Below are 20,294 nucleotides of genomic sequence, written 5' to 3'. Positions count from 1 at the left end.
AATACCTGAACGAGGAGGAGGTGAAGTTCCTACTTCCTCGTGAGGTGATAGATGAGGAGTAGTGTCCTCTGCCTTTTGGTCCTCAAGAATGCCACCTCAACTCCAGGTGCCCTGGCTTCACGGATAAAGCCCCAGACTGAAAAATGTAGCTGGTAACACATCGGGCTCTAAATGTAGCCCTGGGTGGATTGATAACAATCCCTGTGTAAGATTGAAGCGTAGGAGGGCTTGCCTACAGTTTTAAGAGCCGGTTTGCAGAAAAGGGATTTCCCGTTAAGAAATGGCATATCCTGATTGTTCTTTCTTGCTCTCCCAAGACCTGAAATGCGACTTGGAAGCCCGGCAAGATTTGAGGAGCAGATGGAGATCAATCTCGAGACCTCGACCTCAGCTTCTTCCCAGCTAGAAGAGGCACGCACACGCCAGCTGAGTTCCACAGAGAACGCGCCCTTATCTGCGGATGAAGATTTTGAGAAGCTAATTTGGGAAATCTCAGGAGGCAGACGGGAAGCCGAAATCGACTTAGACCCAGGGAAGGACGACGATGACCTCCTCCTTGAACTCTCCGAGATGATTGACAGTTGAACCGCGTAGTCCTATGGTATATTTAAAAAAAAAAATAAAAAATTAAAACTGTTCTTCTTGTTGGTGTACTGGGTCTGGCTGGAATGTTAACTTTCCCGGCAGCAGCCCATACACTGCCGTACTCTGTACTTGTAGCTGGAACAACAGATTTATCACAGCAGTGTTGTGTCTATTGCTGAGCTGCGGTGGCACAGTATTGGGCCTTTCTCTCACCCTCCTAGGGGATGGGCAAAAAGTGTGGAGAGAAACATCACTAGGGCAGCTGACCTAAACCAATCAAAGGGATATTCGATACCAAGTGATGTCACACTCGGCAATAAAAGGTGGAAACAGGAAGAAGAGGGGAGGGGTGGGCTCTCGTTGAGAAGACGTCGGTCCTCCTCTTGAACACCGGCTGCGTGTGTTGAGGCCTTGCTTCAAGGACGTGGTCAATCAGCGCTCATTTTTGGGATGTAGAGAGTAATTTCTTTCCTCTGCACTTCCATATAGCCTTCATTTATTTTGTTTGTTTGTTTTCCTCCCTTCTTTTTATTTTCCCTTTTCCCCTCCCTTTTCCCCTTTCCCTTTTTATTTCCCCTTAGTTAAATTGTTTAGTTCATGGTAGTCTTTATTTAATTATTATAATTATTTCCCTTTAATTAAATTAGTCTTATCTCAACCCGTGAGTTGTTCTTTGCTTTACTTCTCCCCCTCCTCATCTAAAGGAGGGGGAGTGAGAGAGCGGTTGTGGGGTTTAGTTGCCCAGCATGGTAAAACCACCACAGTTGGATACCCGTTCCACAGGGAACGCGCCCTTATCTGCGGATGAAGATTTTGAGAAGCTACTTTGGGAAATCTCAGGAGGCAGACTGGAAGCCGAAATCGACTTAGACCCAGGGAAGGACGAGGATGACCTCCTCCTTGAACTCTCCGAGATGATTGACAGTTGAACCGCGTAGTCCTATGGTATATTTAAAAAAAATAAAAATTAAAACTGTTCTTCTTGTTGGATACCCCGAGATGATCCTTTTTCTAACTGAGGCTTTGCAATGAGACTTAAAGCACAGTCCGAAGTGGTAGAAATTGGCAGGATCTGCTCTCAGTTGTCCTAAATTTCCCTGCTGGTCAGAGTTAAGGTCTTGTGCATCCGTTCTGTAACTATAGGTGGCTACCTTCGATATCGAGAGGACAAAGCACTTCTTTTGGCACAGAAAGATCTCCATTGGCACGCCACGGTGGCTGCAAATCGATCTTCTGATGGAGCGATGCTCTGAAGGCTTAAAGGTAAAGCTTCTTCCTTCCTCCCCCCTTGGCACAACTCGATGTTGGGCACATTGTGAAGCTTCGGTGTTCTGATTTCTCGGACAGTTGATACCCAAATCCTGGAGTTACTATGTCGACTCTTGACTTTTACTTGTGTATGCCATTGTTTTGACTGTACCCGTGTGTCGTGGTTCCGCTCGATTGGGCAGCCAAGCTCCACCACAGCCGCTCTCTCACTCCCCCTCCTCAAAGAGGAATGGGGAGAAAATATGTGAAAAGGGCTCAGGGATTGAGATAAGGACAAGAAAATCCCGCAATAATTAGTGTAACGGGCAAACCAGACTCAGCATAAGAAGACAGATAGTAAGATTTATTGCTCATTACTAACAAGCTAGAGAAGTGAGAAACAAAGGAAAGAAACCAAAAGCACCTCCCCCCCATCCACCCTCTTCCACCTCCTCCCCCCGAGCGGCGCAGGGGAATGGGGGTTATGGTCAGTCTACAGCACTTCTTCTCTGCCGCTCCTTCTCGGTCACTCTTGTCCCCTGTGCTGTGGGGTCCCCCCCACGGGATGCAGTCCTTCCTGAACTGATCCGGCGTGGGCTTCCCACAGGCAGCAGCTCTTCCAGAACTGCTCCAGATATGGGTCCGTACCACGGGGTCCATCCCTCAGGAGAAAACTGCTCCAACCTGGCTCCCCCACGGGCAGCAGCTCCTGCCAGGTCACCTGCTCCTGCGTGGGCTCCTCTCCACGGGCTACAGGTCCGGCCCAGAATCTGCTCCGGCAGGGGTCTTCCACAGGCGGCAGCCTCCGTCGGTGCAGGGCCACCTGCTCCACCGTGGTCTCCTCCACGGGCTGCAGCGTGGAACCCTGCTCCACCGTGGTACTCCATGGGCTGCAGGGGGACATCCTGCTTCACCATGGTCCTCACCACAGGCCGCAGGGGACTTCTGCTCCGGCACCTGGAGCACCTCTCCCCCTCCTTCTACACTGACCTTGGCACCTGCAAGGCTGTTTCTCACTCCCTTGACTCTCCCAGCTGCTGTGTGGTGCAGCGTTTTTTTCCCTGACTTAAATATGCTCTCACAGAGGCGCAAAACAACATCGCTTATTGGCTCAGCTCTGGAAAACAATGGGGCCCTTCCCAAACATGGGGCAGCTTCTAGATCTTTCTCACAGAAACCACCCCTATGGCCCCCTGCTACCAGAACCTTGCCACGTAAACCCACTACACTATGTCAGATGATGAAGCTGTAGGGGTGGGAGGGAGCAGAATCGTTATTCCAGTGTGTTGTGGACCAAACTTGCTGCCAGGAGTGGGGGTGGGGGTCAGCCACCCAGCCTTACTTTCAGTTATCAGGGATGATCAACTGGTGAAAAGCAGCAGCTCTGCCATGCGGCTCCGCTACCCCCACTCCCTTCTCTTGTGCTGTACCAAAGTTCCCCCAGGCTTTGGTTGGTGCTTTTTGTTGGTGTGAGGAATCCAGGGCGAGCAGTCGGGACTCTGCCGCAGTCACGGGGTCGATGAAGGGTTGTTTAAGTGCCTCTTGGTTTTAAAAGTTGCTCCCCTGAGCTGCTGGCTCTGCTGCCTGCTACAGCAAATGTTCGGGTGCCATCAGCATCGCGCTTGGGCGTGGGCACTGACCCTGCGGAGGACAGAGCAGAGAATCGGGTGTATTGTGTACCCTGCCACCAGCCATCGATTTTTATTTCTTTTTTTCCCCTAGCAGATCAATTTTGAATTATTTTCCGAACTTTTTGCGGCATGGTAGGCTCTTCCCGCTATGATTTGTGAAGCTGTGGGGGCCCTCAGGCATTTGCTGCTGGCAGAGGAAAAGCGCTTGTTGAATTTGTTGTAAATACTTAATGTTGGGACAAAACCATGCGTCTCTGTGTGTGTGTGTGTGTGTGTGTGTGTGTGTGCTGTGACGCCCTGGCCCCACCAGGGAAAACCTTCACCAATGAAACTGCTGCTGGAGCTCACGCAGGCCTTCATCGTGCCAAAGGACTTCACGGAGACTTCTGCCGGCTCCAGGAGAAAAACCAAAAATCAGGACAAGGAGAGCTCAGAGGCTGCGCCCACCTGCCCTCGCTTTCCCTTCACCCCAAGCCCTGTTCTACCATGATTCAAAGATCAAAGCCGAAATTCCTTGAAGTGGTATAGTCTTTATTGCAGCGCTGGATGCACGGGGGATCTCTCCACCTATCGTGCATACCCAAAGCGGAAAGCAGTCTTGAATTTCTACAATCAAGCTCTCAATATTCTACAAGCGCCTATACATATTCATTACCTATCCCCGCCTCCCCTCGCTTCTCATGCTAATTTGCCTTTTGGCACCTTGCGCCTGCGTAGAGCCTCCCAAGAATTGTGGGCAGGGGGCTTTGGGACGTGGGCAGGGGGCTTTGGGAGGAAGACCCCGAGTCTTCCTCACAGTGTACTTTTCACCTTTGGTCAGGAATCTGCTGAGCTGGCATGTTTCTTAATTGCAAGCGCTGGTTGTTGCTAATTCTTCCAGTTGTTGTATCTTTATAATGAATTCCAATGTCCAGTTTTGAGATTTATAGTCCTTCCATTTGTTTCTCTGTCCGTCTGCCGCTTCCTTATCATGAGTTCCAGTGTCTTGTTTTGAGATATACGGTCCTTGTCTGGGGATTGTCCTTGCCTCCCCAATGCCTCCTTAATCAATCCCCCCTTTTCTTTTCCCATGCAAATTCTTTTGCATCAGATGCTTCTATTATTTGCAGTAACACAACAAAGCAGGCATCTAAACAACATGCACACAAATATTCCTAACACTACTACTGCGATTAGAGCAATGAAGACTTGTTTCAACCATTAGAAATTGGGCAACCAGGAGGTTAACTTATTCCATATTTCACTAAAACTAAACTAAATATGAAAGATCATCTTTACTGCTCTCATGTAGGATCCTTGTCTGCTTCCATATTTCTTCCAGGTCGGTAGAGATCCTTCCACTCTGATCTACATACATACAACAACTTGTGTTTATTACTGTACAGACTCCCCCTTGAGTGGCCAATAACAAGTCTAAGGCCATCCGATTTTGTAATACTACCTGTGATAAACTAGATCTCTCTTCTTGTTGAGCCTTTATAGCATCCGGAATTTTGTTTTCTAACTTCTCTATAATTGCAGAAATATTAACTATTGCCTTTTCCAATTCACTCACTCCTAACCATGTGATAAACCATCGAACAAAACTATGAAAAGCGGTGTGTCTCTCTATCAATGGATTGTTATTTTTTTGTCTCATTCTCCGGATATGATTTCTCAAGTAACCTCGAGGCACTACATCATGTACTGTCATATTGGGGACTACTGCTCCAAGAGTGCAAGTCCCCTTCCAGTTCTCGGGCAAGACCTTACGGGCTGTATCATTGCATAGCCAATACCACCCTTTTCCTTCTGGAACTGGCCAGCTGGTTGAATTTGCCCAACTGCTAGTTGTACTAATATCAATTGTTTGATTACAAGATGTCTGATTTCCCACATAAGTAGTACCCGTATTTATACAATCCTGTTTTCCCATACCCTTAGGCGGGTTACGCCTTTGTACACATACATAGTAAGATTCCAATGGCACGAAGCTACTAACTTCTAGTTCCAAAACTTCTTCATCTTTTTGCCCCCAAGACGTGTTTTCCCACAAATCAGTCCAAGATAAGTTTGCAGGCAAGGGAATGCCAATTGTGCTGTACCAAAGTTCCCCCAGGCTTTGGTTGGTGCTTTTTGTTGGTGTGAGGAATCCGGGGCGAGCAGTCGGGACTCTGCCGCAGTCACGGGGCCAATAAAGGGTTGTTTAAGTGCCTCTTGGTTTTAAAAATTGCTCCCCTGAGCTGCTGGCTCTGCTGCCTGCTACAGCAAATGTTCGGGTGCCATCAGCATCGCGCTTGGGCGTGGGCACTGACCCTGCGGAGGACAGAGCAGAGAATCGGGTGTATTGTGTACCCTGCCACCAGCCATCGATTTTTATTTCTTTTTTCCCCTAGCAGATCAATTTTGAATTATTTTCCGAACATTTCGCGGCACGGTAGGCTCTTCCCACTATGATTTGTGAAGCTGTGGGGGCCCTCAGGCATTTGCTGCTGGCAGAGGAAAAGCGCTTGTTGAATTTGTTGTAAATACTTAATGTTGGGACAAAACCACGCGTCTCTGTGTTGAGGGATGGGGATCAAGAAGCAACCCCACTGCTATGCCAGAGTCCCTATAGGCAGTGTGGGTTTTCTCTCTATGCAAGCCTCATTATTCAGAGGCAGAGTATGGCTTCGTCCATTCAAGGTCCAGAATCAGTTGTCAAATGCTAGGCAAAGCCAGTGGCTCCTGGGCTATGGGACAAACTAACCCTAGAGCAAAACTCCTCCTTGTCCTCTTACCTGGGGCCCTTTCTGCGATGCCTTTAGGGTGAGTCAAGGCTATGATCTCCACCTTCTGGGGATGGTGTTTGAGCTATGTCCTACCTCAGTGCTGAGACTCTTTTGCCTCTGTAGAGGCCCTTTGCCATGACACGAGTGACGATGAGAACTAAAATCAACTAGCCTCTGAAACGTTCTTGTTCCCAAGCACAGTTTTTTCACTGGCTTGCTTTAACTCCTAGTTTTTGGCCGAGAAGCTGTTGTTTCTCTGTGCCTTTAATAAGAGGCTTTCTCTGGAGCCAAGTCAGGATGGCAAGATTGAGCTGGGCAAGGCTATCGAGGAGGAAATTCAATCTTCCCAGCTGGGTGTCTGACCCTTGGAGCCCGGGCCAACTGATCTGAAGCGGCTGTAAAAGCTTTATTTCGCAGCATCGCTGTCTTCCCTGCTCGCATTCTAGGCACGGTGTTTCTGCTGACAGCATCTTCCACCTCCTCAGCAGAAGCTGCTTCTTTCTTTAAACGTAGAACAGGCTGGACGCAAAGAAAGAAACTGTTAGCGGTGCTTTTAGCTATTTAAATGGGGAGAAAACCAGCCAATGTTTATTTCTTTGTCCAGGGCGGACACGAATGCTTGCGTGACGTGGGCTCCTCTCCCACGTCCTTAATTGCCAAGCCGGTAGCGGCTCTGGTGACGTGTCCCGTGGGTGTCTGTGCAGTGACGGGGCTGCCTCACCCCTGTGTACCCCAGGACAGACATTTGGGGGGCTCTTTGCTGCTACCACAGGGCGCAACCTGCGGGTCCTGGGGCAGGCAGGATGAGTGCTGCTGGGCCCGGAGGGTAGGCCTGGCCTGAGAGGAGACAGTAAAGGAGGCAGGTTTGGGGCTTAAAGCAGGCTTGTCCTGCCCCAGCCTTCTCCGGAACCTGTGTGCCTGGCTCTGGAAAGCCGGGACAAGACATAAAATGACTCGCAGCTTGCCAAGAGAGCTGCGGTGCTGGAGGAATGGCCGCCTCAAGGGGCTGAGGCCAGGCACCATCACGGGCAGGACTCGAGAGACGAGGCACGATCTTGGCACAGACACAGAAGGGAAGGGGAAGCACTGCTCTGCTGGCCCTGAGCGGTGCAGCCCCAGGAGAAAAAAAAAAATCTGTCTTTCCTTACGCTGATGTCCACGCTGAAGGGGCAGAAGGGTTCCGTGCTGTTGCTTGGGTCAGCCTTGTTGCCAGGTTGGGAATGTTTAGCCTACCGGTGCTTCGGTGCTGTTGGGCTGCACTCAGAGTGTGAGCTCTGGGCGTTATTTCTCAACTACTGCGTTATTGGAGCGTACGGAGCCGAGATATTCTGCGGATAGGTGATTTAAGCCACGTCAGAACCACCGCTGTGGCGTGTGCCAGCGTCGGACGCCCGTTCGACTGATCGGGCGGAGCAGGTGAATTGAATTTGGTGCTGGGTGGCGAGGTGGTGTTGGGGGAAGAGCTAGGCTAAGGAGAGCTTCCTCTTGCTCTGCCCCTTCCCATCTCAAACGGCCGCTTCCTGGGGAGATGGGTTCGTTGGGAGGCTAACTACAACGTTACAGTGAGGATGAGGAATCCTCTTTAGTCCCGTAGGTATTTGCTGCCAGGCCGCAGCGTTGATTTCAGAAATTGTATTTAAAAAAGGAAAAAGAAAGGAAATCCGTATTCTTTAACATACTCTCTTGTCTCGGAGAGTAGATGTAGGAGCTTCAGCAGTGCCCTTCCTCCCGAAAGGATTCCCAGTGTCTGCTCAGACACTGAGGAGGAAAATAGAGGAGAGCCACCCGATATAAATAAAGGCAAGAAGGGGTTATGGATTAAGGGAAAACCACTACTTCAAAAATTGGTGCTCTCTACAAACCGGTTAAGGGTTTGGGACCTGCAGGTGCTGCCTCCACCTGTGTGCGTTGCAGTCGTGCCTGTTGCCACTGAGCAAAACGGGGAGAGCTGCTTTGTCGAACGCGGCGTGTTAAAGCACGTGCCACTGCCTGGAAGAAAAGCACGGACTTCCCTCGTGTGGGACTTCTTCCCTAGCCATCTGTGGTTTACCTGATGGTTTCCCATAAGCTGTGAATGTTTAAAAGAAAAAAACCAACAAAACCCAACACCAACGTTGAGAGTGGTGAGGCAGATCCTCACCTGGGGCCTCAGAATCAGCGGTGACATCACCATGCGAAGCATTGTGTGCGCTTCGGGTCGGGGCTGCTGCGAGCCTCGCAGCGGGGAGGGAGAGCGGATGCGGGGTGCCTCTGTGTCAGCCCTCTGCCCTGGTGGCTTCGTGAGCACTGAGAGTTTGACTCCTGTGTTCCCAGCTTTCGCTTCCGCACCTGCGGTGTGGCAGAGCCAGCGAGCTGCTTCCTCAGCTGGAGGAGGAAGAGGAGTGACCTCAACGTTGCCGAGGTAAAGCACAATTCTTGAAAAGATTTGGCAAAGATGTGGGTTGTAGCAGCGCGGCTGCTGCAGCTGCAGCAGATCCTGGAGCATTGGAGAAGACAGAGAGGGGTTTCTTTGTGAAAAGAATGCTGTTAAAAGTGTTTTCATGCCAGAAATGAGGATAAACGCCTCTGTTGTTTGACATCCTCTATTGACCTGGCACATTGGCATTACAGCGTACCTGGCACGCTGTTTGTATTAAAAAAACAGGTCTTTTAGTCAGGGCAGGCCAGAAACCTGCCTTGGCACTTCCACATGGCAGCAATGCTTACAGACCCTGCATCCTGGCTGCCAGGCCAGGATCTAAATCCGACGGTGCTGTTGGTAAACTGAAGCTCAGGAAGCACTTCTGGGTTTTTCGGTACTTCCATGTGAATTTTGACCCTGTGAAGATGGTGTCTTAAGCTATTTTCGGAACAACAAATAGGTTGAAAAGCAGTTTCAGTTTAACATCTGCATGCTTGGGTGTTATTAACAGAGCTTTGTATACTGAGCTGGTGCTTGGTAGGAGAAAAAACATAAACCTTACCTGGGAAACTTGGACCCCCTCAGCTACATGCTGCTATGAGGAAACTCAGATGTAAGAACACACTTAAATAACACATCAGCAGAGCTGTTGTGCTCCTGACCACCAAAGGCACCTTTTTCCAACACCGTCGTACTGGAAGTTGATGCAGCTGGTTCCATCCGTAACGTGGGACTGTAGAGTGCTGTAACAGAAATATTTTTTCACAGCTTTGGAGAAAGTGAAGCAGAGAAAACCACACATAACCACTGATAGCTGGACCCCAAACTGCCACAGACTGACAGTGATGCCCACTGGATATCTCCTGAGACCCTGCTGCCTTCTGACTGCTCCAGCAGAAGTCCCGTTTTAATTAGCCAGCAGGTCCCTCTGAGTGGCTTTGCTAAAACTCCCGCCGTAGGAAGTATCCTACGGGAGCCAAGTTGCTAAACTGATGTGTGGGTTTCCCTTAACCCCCTCACCCCTGACTTTCCAGCTCCTGACGACACTGCCAACGTGTGCAGTGTCACCGTGTGCCAACTAGGTGCCAGCTGCCATGGTTTGTATATTGTAAAAGTAGTGATTTGGGACTCGTGAGCACTGAGAACAGGTTAGCAATTGCTTCAGAGCTTTACTTGTGTCGCTCTGGGGCTGGGGGATGCGTGAAACATCTTAGGCTTGAAAGTGATTCCCTGCAGAGTGATGTGCTCAGATCTGCACAACAGATCTGTCGTTCTGGTCACCTTATTAGATCCCTGCTTGAGAGGGTGCTTGCAAGAATCGATTCCTCTTCACCTTGATGTGTCAAGCTAAAGAGAAATCTGTGCCGAAGCGCTGTCTGATCAGATGAGTGCCTCGGTTCAGGATTGTTCTTTGACAGCTGCAGAAACACCAGGACAGTCGGCGCCTTCAGGAACAGATTAATTTGATCTTGAGGCTGTCATAAAACAGGTCCCTGAAGTTTGAAGACTCTTCAAATAGTTTGGGCCAGCAAGGAGCAGCTGTAGCTGGCGGCTGCGGTAACTCGGGGCTCAGAGTCTCAGAGAGCGTGGTGAAAGGTGACCCCCAGCTGGCTGCTGGAGGAAGCTGAGGCAGCGTTCAGCTCTAACCTTTGCCTTCTTGGCTGGCATCTTTGCACTCCTGCTGTCAGTGGGTGTTGAGTGTCCTTCCCCCCAGCCTCAGAACGTGCCCTCAGATGTAGGCAGCGTTTAGCAGCTAGAATTCACTCCAATATAAAGAGTACAAATCATGCGTTTTCTGCTTTTGCTTTGGAACTCTTAGCTTGAGGTTTTCCTGCAGGCCATGAGGTTTCTTGCAGCAGCAGGGATGAGTTCTGTTAGCAAGAGGCTGTTCTGTGCTTCGACTGTGGGAAGATGAATGGTTCCCTGTGCACCGTTAAATAGAACTTGACACCTAGCACACCGCACTTGCAGCCTGTGGGGTGCTTTAACAAGCAGGTAAATCAGCAGAGGCTGTTTTGCAGCCAGGGTGATGCTGGCTGATTAAAAAGCAGGGGCAGAACAAGGAGTTTCTGGTGTTTGTTCTTGCTTGTCATCCGACTCTCCACTTCCACTGTTCTTTAAAAAAACAAAAACAAACAAACAAAAAAAACAAGGGGTAAGCATCTTGAATATCTTTACTATAAATGGAAGGCACAAAACAAGCCAGCAACAGAGACTGTCTAAGAGAAATACTTGGTGCTTTATAAACAAACAAGGAAGTACCCTTAGGTGGGTGTGATAATCCTCCTCTAATGCGTTTTTGGAGTGCAAAAATAGATTTGTTCCTTTCTTGCTCTTCTCTCCAGGACAAAGGCAGAATAGCCAACTGCAAAGTTAGAGCAGGGAGGTCCGTTTGTTCCATACTGAGAAAGACAAGCCTGTAAAACAAACTAGACAGATTTTCTTTGTGTTATTTATCTTCCTTCAGCAAAGGCAAAGCTTATGACACCTGTTGGTGTGTATTTCCAGGATTTGGGAAAAAGGCTTTGCTCTCTTCGAGAGACTGATAACTTGATTTGATCAACTGAAGAAAGCTGCAAAACTGTTTGTTCCTCATTATTTTTCGCTTGTTACTTTCTTTAGGGTTACTTTTAAAAAGCAGATTTCACTGATCACAAGCCAGTAGAAGACTTTCAGCCCAAGCAAGGGTGAAGACAGCTCTCTCCAAGAGCAGAGGAAGTCCCTGTGGAGAGAAGCCGAGCTTGTTAGCAGAACTCGTCGGCATGTCTAAACAAGGAGACGATTGCTACTTCTATTTCTATTCTACCTGTACCAAGGTATGGCTGGCTTTCCTTTGCTTTGCTTTGTTTCCCCATTTTTTTCAGGAAGGAGTAGATTAGGAGGAGGAAGCACACTGGTCTGTGGTTAACTTGAGAACCAGATAGATTCTGAATTCAGTTGTAGCAACATTAGGCAGCAGCATGGCCATTTTTGAGGCTGTACTCTCTTTTCCTTGTTGGTTTCCTTTTGGTTCCAGGGAGACAAATGTGCCTACCGCCACTGCGAAGCTGCTCTGGGCAATGAGACGGTCTGCAAGCTGTGGCAGGAGGGTCGTTGTTTCAGGAATGTCTGCCGATTCAGACACATGGAAATTGACGTGAGTGCCTAACGATGTGTTCTCAAAAGAAATCAACAAAAGCCTTTTTCAGTGCCCTAGGTGTACTGATGGTGCTTTTGCAGGATAGATTCGTTTGCTTCCAAATCATACTGGTTTCTCTTACCAAGAGAGGGGGTGGGAGGAAGCAGAGGGAAATAAAATCAATGCCTTAGGTATGTCTTAGCAAGATATATCTATTTTTTGATTATTAGATGCTGACAGTTTTCTCAACAGATGCAGAATAGCTGTTAAATAGACTGCTAAAACCTGCTGGAGCAGGGAGGTAATAAACAGGCTGTTCTATCCTCATGGGAGCAGGCTTGATAAGGAACTATTGGGTCTCTTCTGAGCCACAGTCCTTCAGCTAACGCTGTTCTAGCTGCCTGGGGTAGGAAGTGGGGAAAGTTAAAGGTGCAGAAGAACTAAGTCTCCAAGAAGTAGTTCTAGACAGGGTTAACCTAGGCAATTTCGGATGTTCTTTTTCCCTCTGAATAATCCTAGTATAATCCTAGGTGTATTAGTTTAACCCACCCTCAACTGATGTCTGCGAGTGCCTGTCTTCTCAAACTGAATGATGACAAATCTAAATGTGCATAGTGGTTGCAGCTTATGCAAACTTTGTGAATATGCCCAGAAATACTCCACTTAACTGAGAACCTGACCTTTGGAATGATGTTTCAGCACTGTGTTGTGACAGCTGTCATGATCTGGAGCTGTGCATCTCTTTGCAAGCCTCAGGTGCATGTTATCACGAGCTTTTCTTTCTTTCTGTCTTCAGAAAAAGCGCAGTGAGATTCCCTGCTACTGGGAGAACCAGCCGGGAGGCTGTCAGAAAGCCAACTGTGCTTTTCATCATGCAAAGGGACGTTACATCGATGGACAATTCTTCCCACCAAGCAAGAGTGAGTTTAGGTCCTTTTTCTTTAAGCGCTGAAGACTTAATGTTGAGTATTACTTAGTGGGTGCCAATCCTGTAGGGGGCATCAGGTAACTGTTCATTTGTGAGTGCGGGAAAAGGTCTGCAGTCATAGGTGGTCACTTAAACCGAGTGTACTGCTGGTGTTTGTTTTCTGCTTTCGTGCTCGGCTTCTCTTTGCTTTGTGTGATGTTTGCCTTGCAGTTTGCTTCCTGTTGTTTCATCTTTTGCTGGGTGGTAGGGAGATGTGTTGTTGCTCGAAGGGAAGTCATTGTTCCCGGTGTAAACAGTGATGGGATGGGCAAAAGGAGATGCTGAATTCGTTGTCTGTGCGGGTTATCTGCCTTTCCTACCATCTCTTTGCATTGTGGTCAAAGTTTTAAACTGCCATATTACCGATGATCCTCCTCTTCCTCTAGCTACACTGCCAAGTCCGCCTGAGTCCGCGGACGATGAGTTGAAAGTGGCTCAGATGTCACTGCAGCAAAAGAAACTTTCTGTCCAGTCAAATCCCTCTCCACAGCTAAGGGGGTGATGAAAGTGGAAAACTCTGAAAATGTCCCAAGCCCTACACACCCTCCAGTTGTAATCAATGCTGCAGATGATGATGAAGATGATGATGGTGAGCATGTGTTGGTTCGTGGAAGGAATTTGTGCTGTAAATGATTGTGTTAAATCTTTGGTTCTTGAAGGAATCTGTGCTGTACATGAATGTAGAAATCACAGATGACCCGAGGTCTGACTAGCGATAGGGCAGGCAGTCTGGCCAGGTCACTGGTGGCTTTGTCTGGCAGTCAGTGGACAGAACCTGAAACGTTGGAGGAAAGCTTAGAACCACTCCTGCTTTAGCTGGTCTGTTGTGTAAAGTTCTATGTGAAACTAGGAAGGAAATTTCTTATTCCTGTCTGAAGAGCAATGTGTTGTGTAGTAGTTAAAGCTGCAGAGAGAATCTAGAGTCCTAGATGTTTTGTCCTAGTGTATTCTACTTCGGAGTTCAATAGGGGGGTAACTGAAAAACAGAAGAGTAACGAGAAGAAAGAGCTGTAGAAGACAGTGCTATATAAGAAGCAATTTCTGAAGCATTAAAGAGGCTGACAGTGGCAGGTGTGGACACAGTATGACAGGAGTTTGTGTATAAATTGTTTAGAGCTGTGCAAATGCCTTTTAAAGGGAAAAAAGCGTGGAAGTACTTTTACTCGTAGACATTCACCTTAGAAAGGACTATTTCTCAGCATTTGTACCTAATTGTATTCTGCTTGCTTATGCAGCTTTGTTCTGCACAAAGTATAGCTGTCAAGCAGACTCAGATTCACGCTCTACTATCTCAGCTGGAATTTGGAGGAAGCACTGAGACTCGTAATATTTTTTTTCTATGTTAATTATAGTTAAAATATGAGTTTATGTGGTTTAGCTGTCAAAACATTGTCTGACTGGGTTTTTTGGGACATGGGCTAACAGGATAATATTTCTGTTGGCTACTGGTTTCTGTGAAATAGAAAAAAAATTCCCTTTTGTTTTAGGGGAGGAACCTGTGGTTCGACTAGATCTTGCTGATAGACAAGGAAAACGGAAAGCCTCCGCAGGTAAGAACTTTTTATGAGCTTTTACGTAGGTGCTGCCTTCTATATATGACTGCAGTAAAGAGTATTTTTGAGGTATGAAAGGAAAATACATTGCAGTGGAGATCTGTGTTGACTGCAGAAATGGCAAAAAAAAAAAAAAAAAAAAAATCATTTAGCAGCTGAAAGGCAATTCTATGAAAATATGCTTGAAAAATAGAAGCTTATTGTTGACTGTTCTCAAACCTTCCTGCAAAGAAAAGTTCTTACAATATTCCTTGTTTTCTCTGAAGATGATGTAAGCACCATTCCAGTGAAGCGCAGCCTTGCTGAAAGGCTGGGGAAGAAGGTAGAGGCTCCGGGAAATGCTGACAAAGCCCCCAAGAGAGATCCAGGTACTAAACGGGCATCTGGATTGGATTCCTGGGTTTTGTATTTAGTCTTTCTGTTTGTCCTTTTCCAGTGATGTTTCTTTTTGCATGTTGGCTGAGGTCGTAATCACTGGGATTCAAAGTTCCCTTTCCTGTCTTGTTTTGAACTGTGAACCTGAAGTTGACATTATGCAGCCTCCCTAATTCGTTCTGTTTCTGTTTTGCAGTTCAAGTTGCCAAGTCTCTGAAGGACAGGCTGGGATTACCTCCTAAACAGACCAGTACTGAGAGAGGTAACAGCTAGATATTAAATATGCTTTCTCCTCCTTCCTTTCCATGAACTTGGACTGCTTTCATCCATCCCTAAAAACTAATGTAAACGAAAACAAAGAACTGATGCCTCTTGCTTGAGTGCTGAAGCTCTCCTGACAGCCACTATCAGAAATCTGGCTCTAGGTGTGTGTTTCTTTTCTACTTGTGCCTTGTCAAGGTTTTTAGCTGCTTCTGTGAACCGTTACGTACCATTAGAATAGAACCACTGCCAGGAGCAGGAATTTGAAATGCAGTCTGAAAAAGTACTAAAGTAAAGCAGCATTTCTGTGTAGCAGTTCTCTCTGGGTAGGGCTGGTCTTCAAAATACAAGTGGCTCAGAGGAGGAGGAGAATGTTGTTCTGAGGATATTGTTCTAAGATGCATTATTGGGAACACTCCAGATTAGTTTTCCTTAGTGCTCTGACAAATTTTGGAGACTTAAAATATTGCTGGACTCTCTTTAAATGTTGGTGCTTCTCCTCATTTCTTGATGATGACAGGGAAGGCTGCTAAGCCGATGGGAGAGATCCGTGTGAAAACACTGGAGGAAATCCGTCGTGAGAAAGCTCTTCGGGGACGCGAAACTCAAGCCAAAGGCGAGGCTGAAGGGCATGGTAAAACTGAAGATTCCAGCGCAGGGGCAAGACCTGCTCGTGCAGGTCGCATCAAAACTTTCCCTGAAGCCTTGTCTGAAAAAAAGAATAATCGCTTGGTAGAAGAGAAGAAAAAAGCAGGAGAATCCCCTAGCAAGAGCAAAATTCAGGGTGAGTCCAAGAAGCAGCTCGCTCTGTCCGGGCGAATGGATTGCACATTGTAGCCTTTCTCTCTCTCTCTCATGGGACACAAGGATGCACAAATGCACAAAGGAAACAAGTACCCAGCTTTCTTTATTTCTGCCGTTGACAAAACTTTTTTTTGTCTTTTTTTAAAGCACCTGAAAAAGAAGAAAAGAAGGCAGTGAAATTGAACCGGCCTTTTCCTACCCTTTCCTCTGTAGCTGATGTACAGGTGAGTCCTCTGTGAAGACACACATCCATTCGTACAATTTCTGATAATTCTGCCAAGTTTGGTTACTCACCGTGTGCCACCCTCTTGAGTGTGTTCTTACCCTTCAGCACCTGGTAGGAGCTGCAGTGCAGTCTAAATCCTATCGCCAGCAGCATTTCCAGACAACTCTGTAATCCCCAAACTTGGAATCAGTCTGTTTATACCACAGCAATAAAGAAACCCTGTTAGCACCAGCTGAAATCTACACGGTTAACATGGAGGGAATTCTTTTTGTTCTTACTGACTTGAGCTGTCAGACGTGAAGGATTTAATACGGAAGGCCAGAGTTCTGTGTTGAAGGAAATCAATCTGTCAGTGGATACTGTATAGGGGAACTTGTATGACTTTCTGCTGCTTAAAAAGAATGTGATAAATAGATGTACAGCAGAACACCCTAGCTGTTTAAAGAAGCTTGCCACAGTGGATATTGCAGATATGCGAGACTGTGTCCATAGTAAAGCATGGCTCTTGTTACATGCAGAATTTTATGGAAAAAAAAAAAAAAAACAAAAAACAAAAACAACAACAGTAACCTGAAGGATATTAATATGCTGTTCCACATCAAGACCATTTTGGAGGGATTGCTGATCAGATTTTCTTAACGAAATCTCCACGCACGGATTTTTTTTTTTTTGTCCTATTCATGCACTACTTTTCTTTCCTTCTAGCCCACTCAGCAGAGTGGAACTCGTAAATGTCCAGAGAAGAGCTTTGAAGAGAGCCGGTGGGAGAAGTGGCAACAGCGAGAACAACAAGAGAAGCTTCGGAAGGAGGAAGCTGCTGTCAAATCTACTGCTGGCTTCTTTAATACTGAACCAGCAGGGAAAGTGGCAGCTCAATTTCAGGGCCAGGAAGCTAAAAGTAAGTGTTGAAGGTTAAGAGTTCCTTAGGTTGTCTTCTGAAATACAGACGGAAGATGACAATTCTCATGCTGTAACTCTGGCTGGGTGCATTTTGCCACGCAATGCTACGAAGCGAAGTGTGTACTTTCTTTTTCTTAGTTTGTTTCTTTTCCTGCCAGCCAGATGTTAGGTAAGGAATGGGAGACTAGAAAATGACACTACAAATTTGGACGTTGTAGAACAACTTAACAACATCACTGCAAGGGAGAGGAAGCTGGTACAACAGTTGCATACACTCTTGTCCTACTCTAACTGCTGCTTTTTCCTTTCCTAGAGGGAGCAGGACTTTAACTATAAAAGCTGTCTAGATTTGTGAACCTAGCTGGCACTTAGGATTGCTATGTGTCTGCGGTTTGCCTTGTCCTGGATTATTATTTACTGTAGCTATTGGGTTTCTTTGTTCCTTTGTATGGATTGTTGGTAGACAGAGTTTACTATGTGGAAAACATTCCTGAGAATCCAGGCAATGGCGGTGTAATTCTGCTGGCCAAACGCATTTAACTGTGTAGAAGGACTGTGGAAATGATGAAGAGAACCTGGATTTTTCCTGAGGCGGAGCAAGACTGTATCAGTTCTCTCTTCCTTTTACTCTAGCCAACTTGATGACATCTGCGAAGCCTTCGGGTGGGCAAGTCACTTTCCCCAAGAAGAAGGCACTGAAACGTAAGGCACCTGGGAGTTATCCCTCTGCCGTAGCAGCTGTGGAACTACGGACTGCCTTTGATGCTGACATGATGGGACCTCCAGCCAAAAAAGCAGCCATGGTAAGGCCAGGGGCTAATGCAGAGATGGATCCCTTGTTAAATTTCTACCCTCCTCTAGGAGAAAAGGTGGAAAACTCAAACGTTCTGCAGGCCTTCTGTTTCCTTTTAAATCCGGGAGCTGTCTCCAGGATGCTTGTAGAACCCTTCTGTATTTAGGAGATGAATGGCACTCTTTAACCGGTACTCTGATGCTGTGATTTCTCTGGTGTGGGGGATTTTGTCCATTCATGCCATGTTCTTAAAAGACACAAGAGCATGAGTAACGTCCAGGTGAATGTGAACTTTCTTCAGGAGCACCTTGGTTTTGTATTTTGGCCACGGCTCCGCAATGCCAGAGGAGAAGCAGTGTGGAGGAAAAAGCTATTAAGGAATCTTTTACCCATGTGTCATAAATACTGTTTTGCTGCTTTCTAGGGTGTTTCAGACGTGCCGGAGCACATCCCAGCCATCAGACTTGAAGAAAATCCCCCAAACAGGTGACAACCCCAACTTGTTCTTTTTCTTGATCAGTGTATATCCCCAGGGAAACGTACGTTCTGTCACATGTGGGAAAAAATGAGGGTTCTGAGATAATTAAAGCCAAAATCCATCAAAGGAATAAGTCACCTGAAACCACTTTCTAGCAGGAAATCTAGCAGGATTGCTTAATTAGGCTTTCTTTAAATGCTGCAAGTCAGCACAGCTTTCCAGTGACTTCTTGGGTTGTCTGAATACCTGAACGAGGAGGAGGTGAAGTTCTACTTCCTCGTGAGGTGATAGATGAGGAGTAGTGTCCTCTGCCTTTTGGTCCTCAAGAATGCCACCTCAACTCCAGGTGCCCTGGCTTCACGGATAAAGCCCCAGACTGAAAAATGTAGCTGGTAACACATCGGGCTCTAAATGTAGCCCTGGGTGGATTGATAACAATCCCTGTGTAAGATTGAAGCGTAGGAGGGCTTGCCTACAGTTTTAAGAGCCGGTTTGCAGAAAAGGGATTTCCCGTTAAGAAATGGCATATCCTGATTGTTCTTTCTTGCTCTCCCAAGACCTGAAATGCGACTTGGAAGCCCGGCAAGATTTGAGGAGCAGATGGAGATCAATCTCGAGACCTCGACCTCAGCTTCTTCCCAGCTAGAAGAGGCACGCACACGCCAGCTGAGTTCCACAGAGAACGCGCCCTTATCTGCGGATGAAGATTTTGAGAAGCTACTTTGGGAAATCTCAGGAGGCAGACGGGAAGCCGAAATCGACTTAGACCCAGGGAAGGACGACGATGACCTCCTCCTTGAACTCTCCGAGATGATTGACAGTTGAACCGCGTAGTCCTATGGTATATTTAAAAAAAAAAATAAAAAATTAAAACTGTTCTTCTTGTTGGTGTACTGGGTCTGGCTGGAATGTTAACTTTCCCGGCAGCAGCCCATACACTGCCGTACTCTGTACTTGTAGCTGGAACAACAGATTTATCACAGCAGTGTTGTGTCTATTGCTGAGCTGCGGTGGCACAGTATTGGGCCTTTCTCTCACCCTCCTAGGGGATGGGCAAAAAGTGTGGAGAGAAACATCACTAGGGCAGCTGACCTAAACCAATCAAAGGGATATTCGATACCAAGTGATGTCACACTCAGCAATAAAAGGTGGAAACAGGAAGAAGAGGGGAGGGGTGGGCTCTCGTTGAGAAGACGTCGGTCCTCCTCTTGAACACCGTCTGCGTGCGTTGAGGCCTTGCTTCAAGGACGTGGTCAATCAGCGCTCATTTTTGGGATGTAGAGAGTAATTTCTTTCCTCTGCACTTCCATATAGCCTTCATTTATTTTGTTTGCTTGTTTTCCTCCCTTCTTTTTATTTTCCCTTTTCCCCTCCCTTTTCCCCTTTCCCTTTTTATTTCCCCTTAGTTAAATTGTTTAGTTCATGGTAGTCTTTATTTAATTATTATAATTATTTCCCTTTAATTAAATTAGTCTTATCTCAACCCGTGAGTTGTTCTTTGCTTTACTTCTCCCCCTCCTCATCTAAAGGAGGGGGAGTGAGAGAGCGGTTGTGGGGTTTAGTTGCCCAGCATGGTAAAACCACCACAGTTGGATACCCGTTCCACAGGGAACGCGCCCTTATCTGCGGATGAAGATTTTGAGAAGCTACTTTGGGAAATCTCAGGAGGCAGACTGGAAGCCGAAATCGACTTAGACCCAGGGAAGGACGAGGATGACCTCCTCCTTGAACTCTCCGAGATGATTGACAGTTGAACCGCGTAGTCCTATGGTATATTTAAAAATAAAATAAAAATTAAAACTGTTCTTCTTGTTGGATACCCCGAGATGATCCTTTTTCTAACTGAGGCTTTGCAATGAGACTTAAAGCACAGTCCGAAGTGGTAGAAATTGGCAGGATCTGCTCTCAGTTGTCCTAAATTTCCCTGCTGGTCAGAGTTAAGGTCTTGTGCATCCGTTCTGTAACTATAGGTGGCTACCTTCGATATCGAGAGGACAAAGCACTTCTTTTGGCACAGAAAGATCTCCATTGGCACGCCACGGTGGCTGCAAATCGATCTTCTGATGGAGCGATGCTCTGAAGGCTTAAAGATAAAGCTTCTTCCTTCCTCCCCCCTTGGCACAACTCGATGTTGGGCACATTGTGAAGCTTCGGTGTTCTGATTTCTCGGACAGTTGATACCCAAATCCTGGAGTTACTATGTC

At 47.0% G+C, this 20,294-nt stretch overlaps 1 pseudogene; it reads left to right on the top strand.

Moving 5' to 3' along the window:
* The first annotated feature begins 980 nt into the window (after positions 1-980).
* Positions 981-18,778, top strand: LOC137843876 (zinc finger CCCH domain-containing protein 11A-like; annotated as a pseudogene).
* The last annotated feature ends 1,516 nt before the right edge of the window (positions 18,779-20,294 follow it).

The sequence above is a fragment of the Anas acuta genome, chromosome 24 (assembly GCF_963932015.1).
Source record: "Anas acuta chromosome 24, bAnaAcu1.1, whole genome shotgun sequence".
Classification (NCBI taxonomy): Eukaryota; Metazoa; Chordata; class Aves; order Anseriformes; family Anatidae; genus Anas; species Anas acuta.
This window is presented reverse-complemented; position numbering and strand designations above follow the sequence as displayed.